Below are 15,821 nucleotides of genomic sequence, written 5' to 3'. Positions count from 1 at the left end.
TCTTCAGTGCACAGCGAAATACCCGGAGGTCGGGGATCTTACGTATTTCCGGGGGCAGTTCATTCCACAGCACCCGGAAGACCACTGGGAGCCAGTGCAGCTCGCGCAGGAGGGGTGTCATATTCTGGACCAGTTGGAGCCTCCGAGTGCTCTTCAAGGGGAGCCCCATGTAGAGAGCATTACAATAGTCCAGCCGGGAGGTGACAAGGGCATGAGTGACCGTGCGCAAGGCGTCCCGGTCCAGAAAGGGCTGCAACTGGCGAATCAGGCGAACCTGATAAAAGGCCCCCCTGGCCACGGCCGTCATATGCTCTTCTAAAGGTCATAAGTTGAGGACCACCTGTATATTAAAAGTTTCATGATTACGCCAAATTAGTTATTTTTCAAGGAAAGATCAAGGTGAAAGTCACTGTTGACTATGAAAAGCTTTGATGTTCATCTCAACTTTGCCAAATTAGATTAAACTGGATTATTTTAACTGCTGTTTTAAATGGATTTTAGCTGGTTTTCTCTTCTCTTTTTGCCTGATTGCTTGAGTGCTACACTAGTATAAAGACAGGGTATAAACCAAGAAAAAAATAGCCTAAGAGCTTATACCTCATTTCCAATGTTGCTTGTAGTTTGAATTTACATCTGAACCTAGATATTCCAAGTACAAAACAAAAACAACACCTAACTATAATGAAGGCTGTACTTCAACTGTGAAGAAATCTAAAGGATAAAAAACGTTGAAAAGCCAGTTTTGTTTGTTTTGTTTAAAATTCCATTAATTTCTTCTAATCAAGTAACATCCATATTCCACACAGAATGCAAATGACTATTCTTTATCAAGGTCAAGTGCTTCAATAGCAATAGCACTTAGACTTATATACTGCTACATAATGCTTTACAGCTCTTTGTAAGCAGTTTACAGAGTCAGCATATTTCCCCAAACAATCTAGGTCCGTGATGGCGAACCTATGGCACGGGTGCCATAGGTGGTACCCGTAGCCATATTGGTGGGCACACGAGTGTTGCCTTAGCTCAGCTCCAGCGCACATGCGCGCACCGGGCAAATTATTTTCAGGCCTTCCGGTCCCACCAGAAGTCGGGAAACTGGCTGTTTCCGGCCTCCAGAAGGCCTCCGGGGGGGATGGGGAAGGCTGTTTTTGCCCTCCCCAGGCTCCTAGAAAGCCTCTGGAGCCTGGGGAGGGGGAAAAACAGACCTACCAGGCCCACCGTGTCATCACGTGCCAAAAGCAGGGGGAAGTGTGGGGGGTGATGTGTGCATGCACGGGAGGGCGAGGCACATTGAATTATGGATGGGGGCACCCGCACCCGCAATCCCCCATGCTCCCCCCACTTTTGGCACATGACGGCAAAAAGGTTAGCCATCATTGATCTAGGTCCTCATTTTACTTACTTTGGAAGTATGGAAGGCTGAGTCAACCTTGAGCTGGTGAGGATCAAACTCCTGGCAGTTGCCAGAGTTAGCCTGCAATACTGCATTCTAACCACCATAGCTCTTTCAAACATCCAAAAGATATTTATTTGATCTACTAGTGCAGGGGTGTCAAACTCGCAGCCCATGGGCCAGATGCGTCACGTGCTGGCCACACCCATGCCAGGTTTAGTGAAGGGGAAAAAAGTCACAATGTCATGTGACAACGCTATGACGACACAAGTTTGATACCTCTGTACTAGTGAAACCACTGTTTTCCATACTGGGATTCATAAACTATTTATCAACTCAAGATACAAATTAGTAGAGTCATATGTTTTGTAAACGATAAACAATTTTCTTGTGATATGGTCATGTATCTTGGCTATTAAGTTTTGCATGAGTTAGAAATGAAAAAAATATAGGAAGTTTTGCTACTGAAGAGACATCAAGAATCTACATAATTCAGCAACAGGGATCGTAAATGAAGTATTTGGACATTGGTCAAATGTTCCTAAAACAAATAAAAGCAAGCAGTCTAATGAGACATTTTGTTACTCATGTTCTAAAGGAAGTATTTCAACGAATACCAAAAGAGTCGGTGGCAAGAATGTTAATTGTTTTGGGTAATAGTGTTAGATATTTTAGTGAAATATTTAGATTAAAATCAAATCTACATTCAATCTCTAATAAGTTAAAGATATGTGTCAAAAATGTAATCTTATATAAGAAATGGTATTTTAACTGTCAGAAATTCACAGTTCTATATTGTCATCTTTAGTCCCAGAACAAAGGTTTTGAAATAGTTTGTAATGTTAATGAATTCTTTAAAATTCAGTGCTACTGTATATTTCACCCATATTTTAATCCTTATTTATGTATCTTGAACAAAAAGCATTACAAATCATTGGGTCTGATAAAGCTGTACAAGAAAGACAAATATATAAAGAAAAGTTAGTATTGTATTGGAAAAGTGTTTGAATTCTGCATTTAAAGGTTTTTATTTTTTTGCACAAATCATCTTGTTATGCCACTCTTTAAAATCAGAGTATATGTGGTTTAACTAACAGTATTTACCTATATTTAGCGTTTCTGAAGATGTTTTACTTCAGAATGCAAGTGGAGAGAACACATTTCAATACCTCTATCTATACAAATTGAGTAAAAAAAACTTTTCTGATCCAAATAATTTTATGAAGTTAAATATTAGTATCAGAGACAATTTCTCCATTTATTTTTCTTTTTCAGTACTGCATTTTTTTGTTGATGCAGAAAGATCAAAGTGTTACCAGTTTAAGAAATCTATAAAATTAATTAAATTACATGAAATAATAACTTTCCTAGTTCAACCATACTTTGCTTGAAGCAAAGATATAGAAATGTGAGACATCCGACATGAGCCTAAGCCAAGCATCCCTGGGTGCTAAAGAAACTTATGAATCAAGGCTAAGTTGGAAAGTTATTTATTTCATTTGCAGTCATGGCAAATACACAGAACAACACATAGCAGAAAAGGCCTTTATTTCCAGGAGTACAAGCAGTGAAATATCTTTGGGCTATATTGGAATGTAAACTGTGTTCTAATAATGAAGTTCATAAATATCTACGGCAATACTTTGGAAAAAATCTACTATTGGAAAGCTCAGGCAGAAGTTGGAATCATGCCTTTAAATCAACTACTATGTAATAAATATTTTAAAGTATTTTGCCCATCTTCAAGTTCACTCTGGTCTTCCCAATTCACCACATGTCAGTATCTTCAGTTTAAGCATGTTCTAATGAAATAATATGGATGAGGGAATTTGGGAGCCTCAAAGGATCAGAGTTGCTTTATTACCTGATGGAATCCCATGTCAGAATTAAAACCTATAACAGATGTCTATCAAAAGCTCAAAAATATTTTTAAAGTGGTCATTTTTGGGATATTTCAAACATGGTCTAAACAATTAAAAAAATTCTTTATGAGAATAGTAATTGTGGATATACAAACTAAAAAGTTGTAAAAAACTTTTACCTCAGAACCTTCAACTATTTATTACTTCTGCGGTAGCCAAATTCTGTATTGCTGTGATGAAAATAAGGCATAATTGGTTACAGAAATAACCAGTTTTTATTCATCACTGTTTACTATGTTATATTTTTATACATTACACAAATTACATTATGTCTTAGCTATTTTATTTTAAGTGATATGTATTTTTATCTCATAGATTGCAATATTTTAGATTTATACTTGCATAGGTAACACACCAGTATAGTAGTTATATGCTACCGTGTTTCCCTGAAAATAAGACAGGGTCTTATTTTCTTTTGACCCCCCAAATAAGGGCTTGGCCTTATTATCGGGAGGTCGCATTATTTTGAGGGTGCAGGAGGCGGCGTGGGATTGGATGTCCTGTCACTGCCATCGCCTCCCCTCCCTGTTCTTTGTGCCAGCCAATTGGCCCAACACATCCCACCCCAGCCCAATAGCAACAGCTGCTTCCCTTCCCCATCTCTTTATTGAGAGGGGTGGCAGGTGGGCTGTGGAGAAGTGAGATGCATGGAGAGAGACATGGCTCTCCTTGCCGTCTCTTCTCCCCCCTCGCCGGGCATGGTTGGGCTCCTGCCCCTTGCTTAGCCACCCGCCCCCTTTAGGGATGCAATTTGGGGGTGGCCGGTGGGGTGGGTGAGAAGTGGGACGGAGGTCTTACCTTTCAAGCTCCATCGCTTTCTTCGCTGTTGTGTCCAGGGAAACACGCTGTAAAAGAAAACTTTGCGAGAAGATTTTCTTTTACAACGTGTTTCCCTGGACACAACAGCGAGGAAAGCGATGGAGCTTGAAAGGTAAGACCTGCATCCCGCTTCTCGCCCGCCCCAACTGCCACCCCCAAATTGCATCTCTAAAGGGGGAGGGTGGCTAAGCAAGGGGCAGGAGCCCAACCATGCCCGGCGAGGGGGGAGAAGAGATGCCATGCTCAGCAGGGGGGGGGAGAAGAGATGGCAAGGGGAGCCAAGTCTCACTCCATGTGTCTTCTCCCCCGCCCCACCTGCCAACCCTCTCGATAAAGAGATGGCAAGGAAGGGAAGCAGCCAGGTTGCTGTTGCCATTGGGGTGGGGTGGGACATTTGGGCTGCTCAGCAAGCGCGAAGAACAGGAAGGGGAGGGCATGTCCCCTCTTTCCCCCCCTCCGGCCTCACCTCATTTTGGTTGCGCGGCAAGCAACCAGAGGAAATGGCGGGATCGGCTGAGCATGCGTGTAAGTAGTTGGTGGGGGGGGCTTACTTTGCAGGGCTGGCTTATATTATCGTATGCATTGAAAAGCCTGATTGGACTTATTATCCGGACATGTCTTATTTTCGGGGAAACACAGTATGTTTTTATTATGGAGAATCTTTGTTATGCTAGTACTTCATCTCACCCATTTGATTTTACTTCTCTGTTGTATATTTCCAAATCTTGCTGGTCACTGATCAAATGCACAGTATTTTAGTTCAACGTGAGTTTGTTAAAAAGAGATTGTCCCATATGTAACTAATTAGTAGACCAAAGGAAACTTGTATATGGGGTATGCATAGAGTTAGTAAAACAGTTAATAAAGCTGACCAGAGTTTCCTTCTTGATAAAGCAGAACAATGCAGGATAGAGGTGCCACTGTCATATGGATTCACAACTGGCTGAACCACCATACTCAAAATATGTAGTTCTTAATATTTATTTATTTATTTATTTATTTATTTATTTATTTATTTATTTATTTATTTATTTATTTAATTCAATTTGTATACTCAGGGCGGTGCACAGCCAGAACTAAAACACATACCAATACAAAATTTAAAATTATTAAAAGAATTACATAAATGGCCCAATTTAAAACAATTCAATTAAAACCCAATGACAATTTAAAAACTAAAAAACTTAAAAAAGACTAAAAAGGGGGGAGGGGGTTCACGCCAGCCCTGCTTGATGGAAAAGAAAAGTTTTCAGGGCACGGTGAAAGACCCGGAGATCCAATATCCTTCGTATCTCCGGGGGCAAATAGTTCCAGAGGGCAGGAGCTGCCACAGAGAAGGCCCTCCCCCTGGGAGTCGCCAGCCAACATTGCCTGGCTGACGGCACCCTGAGGAGTCCCTCTCTGTGGGAGCGTACTGGTCGGTGGGAGGCTATCGGCGGCAGAAGGCAGTCCTGCAAATACCCAGGTCCTATGCCATGGAGCGCTTTAAAGGTGGTAACCAACACCTTGAAGTGCACCCGGAAGACCACTGGAAGCCAATGCAGCTCACGCAGGAGAGGTGTCACATGGGAGCGCCCCCTCGCTCCCATAATCCCCCGTGCGGCCGCATTCTGCACCAGTTGGAGCCTCCGGGTGCTCCTCAAGGGGAGCCCCATGTAGAGAGCATTGCAGTAGTCCAGGCGGGAAGTGACGAGTGCCTGAGTGACTGTGCGTAAGAAGTCCCGATTCAGAAAGGGACGCAACTGGCGAATCAGGCGGACCTGATAAAAAGCCCATGTAGATCTATGTCTGCATGGAGAGATGGTATAGGGTACCTGAATAGGCTCTGTCCTGTCCTCTTCAATATTTTAATAAATGAATAGCGTGTCCAGTTCTGCAATACAAGAAGGATGCTGCGGAACTGGAAAGAATGTAGAAAAGACTCACAAAGATACTGAGATGCTTGGAGATTAAATCATATGAAGAACTGTTGAAGTAATATATTTAGCCTAAAGCTACATGATAGCAGTCTTCCAATACTTGAAGGGCTGTCACAAGGAAGAGGTTGTGGATTATTCTCCACAACACCCAAGGGTAGATGAAAACTAATGGATGAAAAGTTTTACAGAGAGAGATCCAAACTTAAAATAAGGAGAAATTTCTTAACTGTGAGAACTACTGAGCAATGCAATATCCTACCTTCTGGTGTCCTGGGTGCTCTATTAGTAGAGATTTTCAAGTAAATATTGGACAGATGTTTGCATGAGATGATATAAGGATTCTTGCTCTGGATTTTTTTTTGGGGGGTGGGGGCTGAAGACTTCCAAGGTTCCTTTCTAATCCTATGTTTCTACAAAGCCCCCTGCAATGTGTCAAATAGCATCCAATCCCAAAATAATTACTAGGAAGCATATATTTCACTATTGTATCATTTTAAAAAAGGAAGAAAGCTTTTAAGAGAACATTAGATATATAAAGCATTGACTTTAATTACTAAAAAAAATGTTAAATGGGGAAGAGGGAAATCAGTTGTCCATATCAGAACTCTAGAAATTGATTGAATTAATTCTGATCAATTTCAGGATGTCTGTTTTCTACCCAAAATTCTAAACTAATCTTTTAATTTGACTGCATACTGAAATCAGAATAAAAATTCTCAGGAGGAAGGATAACTTTGCTTGATACTATACAATCTAAGTTATATTTTACTCATGTTTTAGTAGTCAGATGTTTCATACCAGGAACAAATATGTTCATCTACTGTACTGTTCCAATTTACCACTTTCATCCTTTCTTAGCATAAGGATTTAATACTTGGTAGAGGAAATTGTTCTTAACATTCAAGTTAATATTCCATGTTTCTGATAAAAAATATATCATAACAACTTGAATAATGTTTATCCACAAGATTCTTTGTTTTCACTGCAACACATACTCCCCTGCAATTAGTTTCAACTGTATATTATAAATGAAAATTATATGCTCATAAAATATGAAAGTGGCCCAAGAGACATTCCTACAGTCAGATAGGAACAGTAACTTATGCATATTTACTTGGGAACTCAATACAAGTATGTGTTTAAAAAACAAATTTAAAACTTCAGCATAGCTAGATGAATACTTATTACTGGCGACAGTACAGATGCCCCCCCTTCAATTCTAATATGTTATATGTTGTTATACTTACATACTAAAATGCATCAACTGAAGTCTGAAGGGATTGTAGCTCTCCAAAAACCTATTAACATTCCAGATATTTCAACTTCTTAACAGGATGTTCCAAACTGGCATGCTAACCTATATTTAGGATACTACTGTGGTGCAACCAATATTAAAAGCAAGCAAATCAGCATGCCTAGACTAGTATAAATATGTCTGCAGTGCACTCTAAATTAAGCAGTAGCACACAGACTGGAAATGCAAAGAAAACTTATTGAACAAATTAACAACACTGTAAAATTAAAGAAGCAAAAGAATACCAAAATTGATATGTACTACACAGGACATGTAGTATGTTTGCACAACATACCGAACTTGGTTACTCAATTAACCTGTTTTCTGGGTTCTCAAAAAACCAACTGAGAAATAACAAACCAAATGGCTTACATTCACTTAGCATACTAAGCCAACCATCCTCCCCACTCTAAAGTGAGAAGTTAACCAAGTTTAACATATTGTGCTAATGCAGCTAGTGCTAATGCAGCTAGTGCTAATGCAGCTATTAGTTCTTTAACTGTCTCAGATAAGTGTTGTGAAAACAAATTAAGATTACAAGGAATCCATGTAGCATGGATTTTTATTTATTTATTTCTCCAAAATTACCAAACTACAGGAACAGGACAGGGAGCTCTTTAATTGTAATTGTTTTCTATTTATAGAATAGGATGTTTAGAGATACTTAGCCAAGGTGACATAAGCAAGGGAAGGCATGGCATAAATCATATTTCATAAGAAAAAGAGATAGCACTTGGCTAACAAAATTGTCAGGGACTACAGCTTTCTTTTAAACACCAAATCTACATTCACATCCTCTCATTTTCTCATTCTCTGCTGATTAACAGGCTGGAAAATCTGGATTGAATTCAATGGCTGTCAAGCAGGAAACAAATCTCAGATACATGATGTTAATCAGACTGAACTTGTCCTTTTCCCCCCATTCCCCAGAATCAACCAATATCCATGTTCTCGGCCCTATGAAAACCATTGCTCATTTCAATTTCCCCAATGCTAGCCAATTTTTTATGGATTTTTAACTTGGGACAATTCTCAAGACAAACACCAAAGAGTACTGCTGAGTTGTTTAATTAAATTTCCTGACTTTTTAAACTTTATAATATCACTGTAGCCCCCAATTTAAAAAAAACTAAAACTTAGTCAAAGTTTCTCTTGATTTAAATGACCCCAAATGATGAAATTTCAAATTCTATTTATTTTTATTTATTTTAAATTTTTATGTCATCCATCTTCCCTACATGGTAACTCTGGGCATCTTATAAGAATGCCTGTTCCATGACACTAGACCAGCTTAAAACACGCAAAGGCCTGCAACAAGAATCAGTTAAATGTTTTACTAATGACATAATAAAAACTACACATTCAAATTTGTGTGCATGCATATTAATCTAAGAACAACAAAAGATCATAATTGTATTAACCAGCTATTAACTGGCCAATATCCATGTTAAAAACATTTTCCAGGTCTTTATTAGGTACCATACATTAAGTCATGACCTAATAGTTCCAACTCACTTTACTACAAACTAAACAACAAATTTTGCTAGGAAAATGTCACAGCTTTGAAAGTGAGTCTGTTGACAGCCGCTTGGGGCTTTTATATAGTTTTCTTTAATCTCTTGATGTACAAAATTTGAACCAGAAGTTAATGTATTGTGAACGAGGTTTATTGTGAACAATTCAAATCTACAAGTTAGTCAACCTTACTTCTGACTTAAGCACATCTTATCAGCTCCACCTATAATTAACATTACTGGTTTCACATACTTTTGTTATGACATTCCATTACCGAACAGTAATGAAAAGTTACAAGTAATCTCTGTAATTGCTTACACAAAATTCTGACTGATTAATTACATCTTTTCACTCCAATGCACAATGCACAGTGGCTAGACTTTCCTCTTTTCCAATCCCTAACCTAATAAAATGTAAAGCCAGCCATCTATTCCTTCTAACAGAAATTATTTATTCTTTGTCAAACTTGTAATATCTGTATGGGAGCTATCAAAGATAGTAGTAATCTACTTTTAGAGAGGGAGATTTACATTTTCCCTATAAACTATATTTATTCTTGAGGAAGTTTATATAATTGACATTGGTTTTTGTATGTACTTTTGAAAGCATTTTAAAGAATTATAGTAAAGAATGTTACCACTACTGATCCAGAATTTATTAATTCATTATTAAAACAAAAGGCAAAATTGATTCAATCTGCAAATGAATTTTTTGTAGGAATGACTTATTTAATTCCATTAAGCAATATAAAACAAAAATGAGGGACACTGTAACCGCACAACTCTGCACTGACAAGTATCGAACTAGGTAAAACTGAGATATTTTGAACATGAAATTATATACTTTAGACACTGTAGATACAATTTTCTGTAAAAAGACAATGTTTACCAATTAAAATAGAAAAGTAGATCCAGAATGGTGAATCTAGCCAGGAATCCATTTAATTCAACAATATTCCTGTAGTAGGAAGCTAAACGCTTTCAGGAAGTCCATGAGCAAAGCATTGACTACTTGCTTCGTAGGTCTACATACTGGTAACAAAAATGCCCCCTTATTAATCATGTTGGATCTCTCCTGTTTGCAATACTGAGTTAAATGTCTATCCTTAAGAATATATTGATTTTTTCCAATCATTTTGTCTGTGAAAAACCAGAATTTGATCACTGGTGAAATCACCTTCTTCTCAAAAGTGACATGAAATTTTCATAGAGTTCATGTTATCATCGCTAAAATTGTTTATTGTATTAGCCATTGTTCTGGAGTTGAAAATGGGAGATTTTTCTGCCTATTTTTTTAAAAAAATTGATAATACATTCAATACTCGGTTCTATTCTTTCACTGTTCTTCTCTACACAAGGCATTGTCTCTTTATTCCACAAATGTTTTAAATTTAAATTGCTTTTCTTTACAATAACCACCAAGATTATATGATAACAGTAGGGAAAAAAAACAGGTGGCAATTTACTTAAGAATCTTGGAGAAATTAACAGAAAATCCAAAAATGATCTATTTATCCTTCGTTACTAGTGCCTGATGTCTTTAAAGAGTACATAATTTATTTCTTGGTACAATGACTTTCTGGCAATGCCATCCAGACAATGAATATGTGCTATGGCTAGTGAAATGTCAAGATATATATTCAATGTCTCTCATGATTAGCATTCAAAAGTCAATTAACAAAGAAATAGTAGATATGAAAACTTATACTTTGCACCTTTTTTCTTTCTTCTTTTAGTAATTAAGAACACTGATAACACATCCCAAGAGAGCTATATAAATATTTTGCAACAATTAAGTAGTCCATTTTATCACTGCAATATCAAGAATAAAAAAGATCTATATGCTCTAAGACTCTAAGATACCAGCTCTGCAATAATCCCATCATATTTGTTGTGGTGGTGATTTCTAAAGCTACTTACAATCAATGATTATTGCCTTCACATATTATTTTGGAAGGGCTTCCATTATGAATTAAGTCTTATGGTAGCAATTTGCCAGTTAAATCTTGTACAGAACCAAGTAATTATGTATGGGAAGTTTAAAAAAATAGGAATGAGATATGAAATATATCAGAGTTTTTTCAAGAGAAACAAAAAAAGCACTTCACATGTGTTGATGTTTAACAATGGAGCTCAACAACTTATCAAATTCACAATTAAAAACTAAGGGTTCTCTTCCATTTGAAGTACTTACTGAAACAGGCCAGAATATTTACACTACAAATGCATTCTTGATTTTATATGCTGAAGTTCCCATCATACTTTAGTCAAGGAAGAGTTACAATCGAATGCAAGGTAGCTAAAATAGAAGCAAAATGTGTATGGAACTCTTTTGTCTTTATCCAAATTATGAAATCAAAAAAGAAATTTACCAGTATACCGTTACTCTTCAATGCTCTGGACTGATTCTAAGAGTCATGTTATTTTGAATTATTTCTGTGCAATGGTGGTTTACAATCTAACCAAGAAGCCAGATTCATATACAAACAAGAATTACATTAATCACTATCAACCTAGTTAAATTGGTGCAATGCTTCCCAAATGTCTGAAAAAATGTGCATTTACTTACCAGAGAAATTCTAAACATTAGATTTAAAAGGATTTGTGTTGGAGTGCATAGAAATATGCTCATTCAAAGGAATACCTCCTTCATTTTTGCATACATCAATGTTCATGGCATGCCATCTGGCTGAATACAATGGGCAGCTTCCTTTGAAGGCAAGAATCCCGCTGCATGTCAAGAATTGGAAGTGACTGCATACTCAAATTATAATGAATGCAGAGACTACATAGAACTGCAAACCTCCAGTGAAGTCTTATTGGAGAGAGATAAGAACATATGCAGCAGCAGCCTATAGTTTGTGTGCATACTAAGTATGCACAGTACTCTTTATTTAATTTATTTAGCATAGCAAGTATGCAGCACAACTGATACACCATTTGGGAATTAATGAACAAACATAATTGGTATGCAGGTTACAGCCAACATACCACCATACATCTTTATTAAAAGGAACTTTTCCTCATTCTCTATGCATTTGAGAAAAGAATGTGGCTTAGTAACACATTTAAAATAGTTATGTCTTTGTAAAAATGGGGATCCATAAAACATCTTGCATTGGGTACTCAGAAAATTATTTTTTTGTACATTGAGGAACTTTCCTTGTCCCTAAACTAAGGAATGATTTTTGTCCTAAATTATTAGCACTCTTAATACAAGCAAGGGAAGCCCTTATGCTGAACCAAGAGTTAACCATAAAACATTTTTATTCACTTGGAATGTTAACACAAAATGTTAGTATATTCTATAAGAAACCTGCTAATCTTTTAGGCAGTAAAAGTTATAGAACTGTTTATCAAAGCAGGTCAATATAAAATATTGCATAATTTTACCGCCTCTGACTTGCCATTTAACCAATAGCTCCACTGAAGTCCCAAATAATTTGTAATTAATATTAATCACATAATTATTCAGTGCCTTAAGCTAGACAGGTGAATACCACCATATTCTGATTTCATATATTAGCCAGGAGCAAGAGAGACCTCAAAATTATAACCCTTCATCACAAGAAAAACACCTTCACAAGGGGAAAGCAATACAACCACATATCACAGAGAAAGAACAGCTGGAATAAAGTTACTACATTGTTAGAGACAGAATACTCACCTTCTATGAACAATTCTACTAGAAAGGGAAAGTTGAAAAAACATTTTGGTCTCATCTATCCTTCAAATATTTAAGCAAAAATAACAGCAAAGAGAGATACTGAAAATAAATAACTGCTTTAGTTTACTATTACCTCTGAATTCAATATTTACCTCCTGAAACTTTCTTTTCACTTGCCTTCTTGGAATATCTTAATTTGCAAACTGCTACCAGAGCCAGCCTCTCAAATTGACATAAGTTCAGAACATAATTGTTTGAAAAGTATCATAAAAATTAGCACATAATTTATAAAGGAGTCAAATAATTTCAAGATAGAACACAAACATCTTAGGAATTCATGTACTGTAATGTTTCAGTCTAAAAATCAGCAAATGAGGTATGAATTGATGTGGAAGCTGTTTACATAGTAACTTTTCTCTGTGAAATATTAATGGAGGAAAAAGAACACAACAGAGAAAATCGCTCTGCTTACTTTCTCAAAGGGTCAAGGTCTAGTTTTAGAACTCCAGCACAAAACATAAAAAAAGTAAACCCTGAGGTCGTTCCAGATTTTCAAAAAAAGCAGTTGCCTTTCTATGGAAAAAAGCAAAATTTAGTTACCTCTTTTCTTTTTCTTACTTACTCTGCATTCATGTTAGAAATTAAAAACTTTGTATCAGATTTTTAAACTTTTGCTGCAATCATGCTTTGAAGTTCCTCTTTATTAAGATACTTTATTAAGGTAGTTAAAATGTACTGTAAAGTTTTCTCTAAGGGATTTCTGTTGCCAGGGCCTTCATTGGAATTGTTTTAGAGCAGTTAATCAGGTTTAAACTATCAACACATATATTTAAAGGATTTTCTTTCTTTTGCTGTATTTTTGTTACATGCATGATACACAAGGCTTTTCAGTAATATTTCCTGGAAACATAACTTTGCACACTGAATGCAACATTTCAAATAACATTTATATTAGGAGTTATTTCCCAAGAAGCCAAGTCCACAATACATACTTAAGCGTCAACTACTGGTATTTTGGAAACCTTTAAAAAGATCAACTATGCAAAAGCAGCAGGGTCTAATTCCCATAATCAGTATAAGTAAGTTCTGTACACGTCCATATGTCCAGAACAAATAATTGTGGAACTAGTGCAATATGGGGGAAATGTCCACTACATCAGCTAAGGAGGTCACTATTTGAACATGCCCTTACGTATCGCTTCTAAATATACAGAGGATTTATAAATTTAGCTGAATGCTTGAACTAAATTCAGCTTTTGAAATGCATTGTTTATTCTCCATATGGTGGATACCAGCACTTACTGGTATCATGACAGCATTACCTACAAGAATAATGATTCCAAGACATTACTTTACAGATCAATAGAACCTCTGGTGAATACATCGATCTTTTTAAACAAACTTACATTTAACTTGTCAATGATTCCTGCAGGCCTAACTCTCCGGGCCACAAACATGAAGATAACTTTAATATATAAACATGCACCAACAGGAAAACACTATCTCCTGCCTAGCACTTAAAAAGCCCCTGGTACTTCCAACTGTAAAAATTAGCTACACACAGCTGCAAGCCAACCAGTACATACTTTACTGACAGCAAAGGATTATATTTCTTGGTTTCCTATTTTACAAGATTGTTGGAAGGCCCACCGAGACATAATGCTGAATACTTTTATCTAAATCAAATTACAGTGGCTGTGAATTCTGGACATTGCAAATGAATGTTACACTATTCTATTCGGCATATAGTATACAATGGAACCTTTTAACGATTTCCCAACCCCTTTTTGAATCTCTTAACTTGGATATCTCCAGAACTTTTGGCCAAAACCTAAAGAACCTTGCCTGTTCAGTAGTGCCATATTATCAAAAACATCTATTCCTCACTTAGAGAAACAACTGCAGCGTTTCTGAGAAAGGCCTTCAATGATCACTAAAAATGGCAAAGAAACAAGAGCTACCCTCCTCGGCTGTAAGGACAGACCGCTCAGTTTCCTAACCTAGGTTCTTATTTCCCAACGTTTCCCCGTCAATGACAACACAAGGCTCACCAACCTAGCTCGGAGGCACCTCAGCGCGCATCCCCCCCCCTCCATGCCCAAAGGCCACCTGCACCTGCTGAGCTTGTCTCGGTTGCATTCAAGGATCCCCCGCTCACCGGCTACCTCACCGCCACACGCCCCTTCGGCCGGGAGGGCAGCGGCCCAGGCCCAAGGTGAGAGACCCACGGCGAAGATCACCAGGGGAAGCCCATCCACCAGGACGCGGCTGTGAGAGAAAGGAGGCGCCAGAGCCTTTGAGGGATTGAGGGGGGGGGGTTGAGAACGCCCAAAGCGCCAACCGCTGCAACTTAATCCGGGGCGCCGAGAGGCCTCAGGACTTCCCGGAGTCCCGCAACCCAGCTTTCCACCGATGCTTTGCGAAGCTTCTCCGGCGCCCGGGCTCACTTACCACGGGGCTCGCGCGCTCCTTGCCCACCCCGCCCCGCCAGCCCTTCCGAAGTGCGGCCCGCGAGGAGGCCGCTCCCTCCCGGGACCCGCCACCGGCACAGTGACCGACAGACCAGGCGACAGAGCAAGCGCGACGGCGCGCGACACGTACCTGGGGGAGGGGCGGCGCACAGGAGCCTAGCAACCGCCGGCACGAGCGCGCCACAACCAATCACGGAGCCTGCCCGAGCTCGAGCTGCAACACACACATCGCCGCTCGGCAGCGTCGGCTTGTTTGGCCAGCGGCAGCCCAGCCCAACCTAACTCAACTCGTCGGACTCCGCCTCACGCGCAAGAACTCCCCCTACCCGACCGCAGGACACGCCTCCTCTCCGAGCCAAGCCACGCCTCTTCTTCGCCGTGCGCGTTCCTCGGGCTACACCTTCTGGGATCTGCTTACACTGTTTCCCCCCCCCCCACTCCTCAACTCCCAGAATGGAGACCACGCCCCTCCTTATATTTCTTATTGGGCAAAACTGAGTAAGATTTCAGCTTGTCGGTTTCCGATTGGTGGGTCCCAACATTCTTGCGGGAGGTGAAAGAAATCCCGCACATGCATCGCCCCACCTGCGAAGCCCTCTTGGGTTTCTCCTTTCCTCCAAGGGACAAAACCCAGGAGGGGGGTGCAAGTGCTTTCCTGAGGCCCGGCCTCTTAGGCTGCATTGCAGCGCCTCTTTGTAGAAGCGAGGCCAAGGCTGAAATCTTTTCGGAAACCCTAAAATATCCTTGTTTTGTAGGGAACTGCTGAGGTTACCCGGGGAGGAAGGTATTCTATATCTCCACATCTGTAAAGTGCAAGGAAAC

At 38.9% G+C, this 15,821-nt stretch overlaps 1 protein-coding gene across 4 annotated transcripts in view; it reads right to left on the bottom strand.

Moving 5' to 3' along the window:
- DAG1 (dystroglycan 1) overlaps window positions 1–15,449 on the bottom strand; it is a 90,848-nt gene extending 75,399 nt beyond the window's left edge. The window contains exon 1 of one of the 4 annotated variants that reach the window (XM_034441383.3): window positions 15,130–15,449. The gene's annotated coding sequence lies outside the window, so the exon portion shown is untranslated. Of the gene's footprint in view, window positions 1–14,643 lie in introns of all 4 variants that reach the window. The other 3 variants (XM_034441402.3, XM_034441392.3, XM_034441410.3) reach the window with 3 other exon arrangements.
- Between the last annotated feature and the right edge of the window lie 372 nt (window positions 15,450–15,821).

This window comes from Pantherophis guttatus, chromosome 2 (genome assembly GCF_059756535.1).
Source record: "Pantherophis guttatus breed Tessera chromosome 2, ASM5975653v1, whole genome shotgun sequence".
Taxonomy (NCBI): Eukaryota; Metazoa; Chordata; class Lepidosauria; order Squamata; family Colubridae; genus Pantherophis; species Pantherophis guttatus.
Note: the sequence above shows the minus strand (reverse complement) of the source record. Positions and strands in the feature narration are given on the sequence as shown.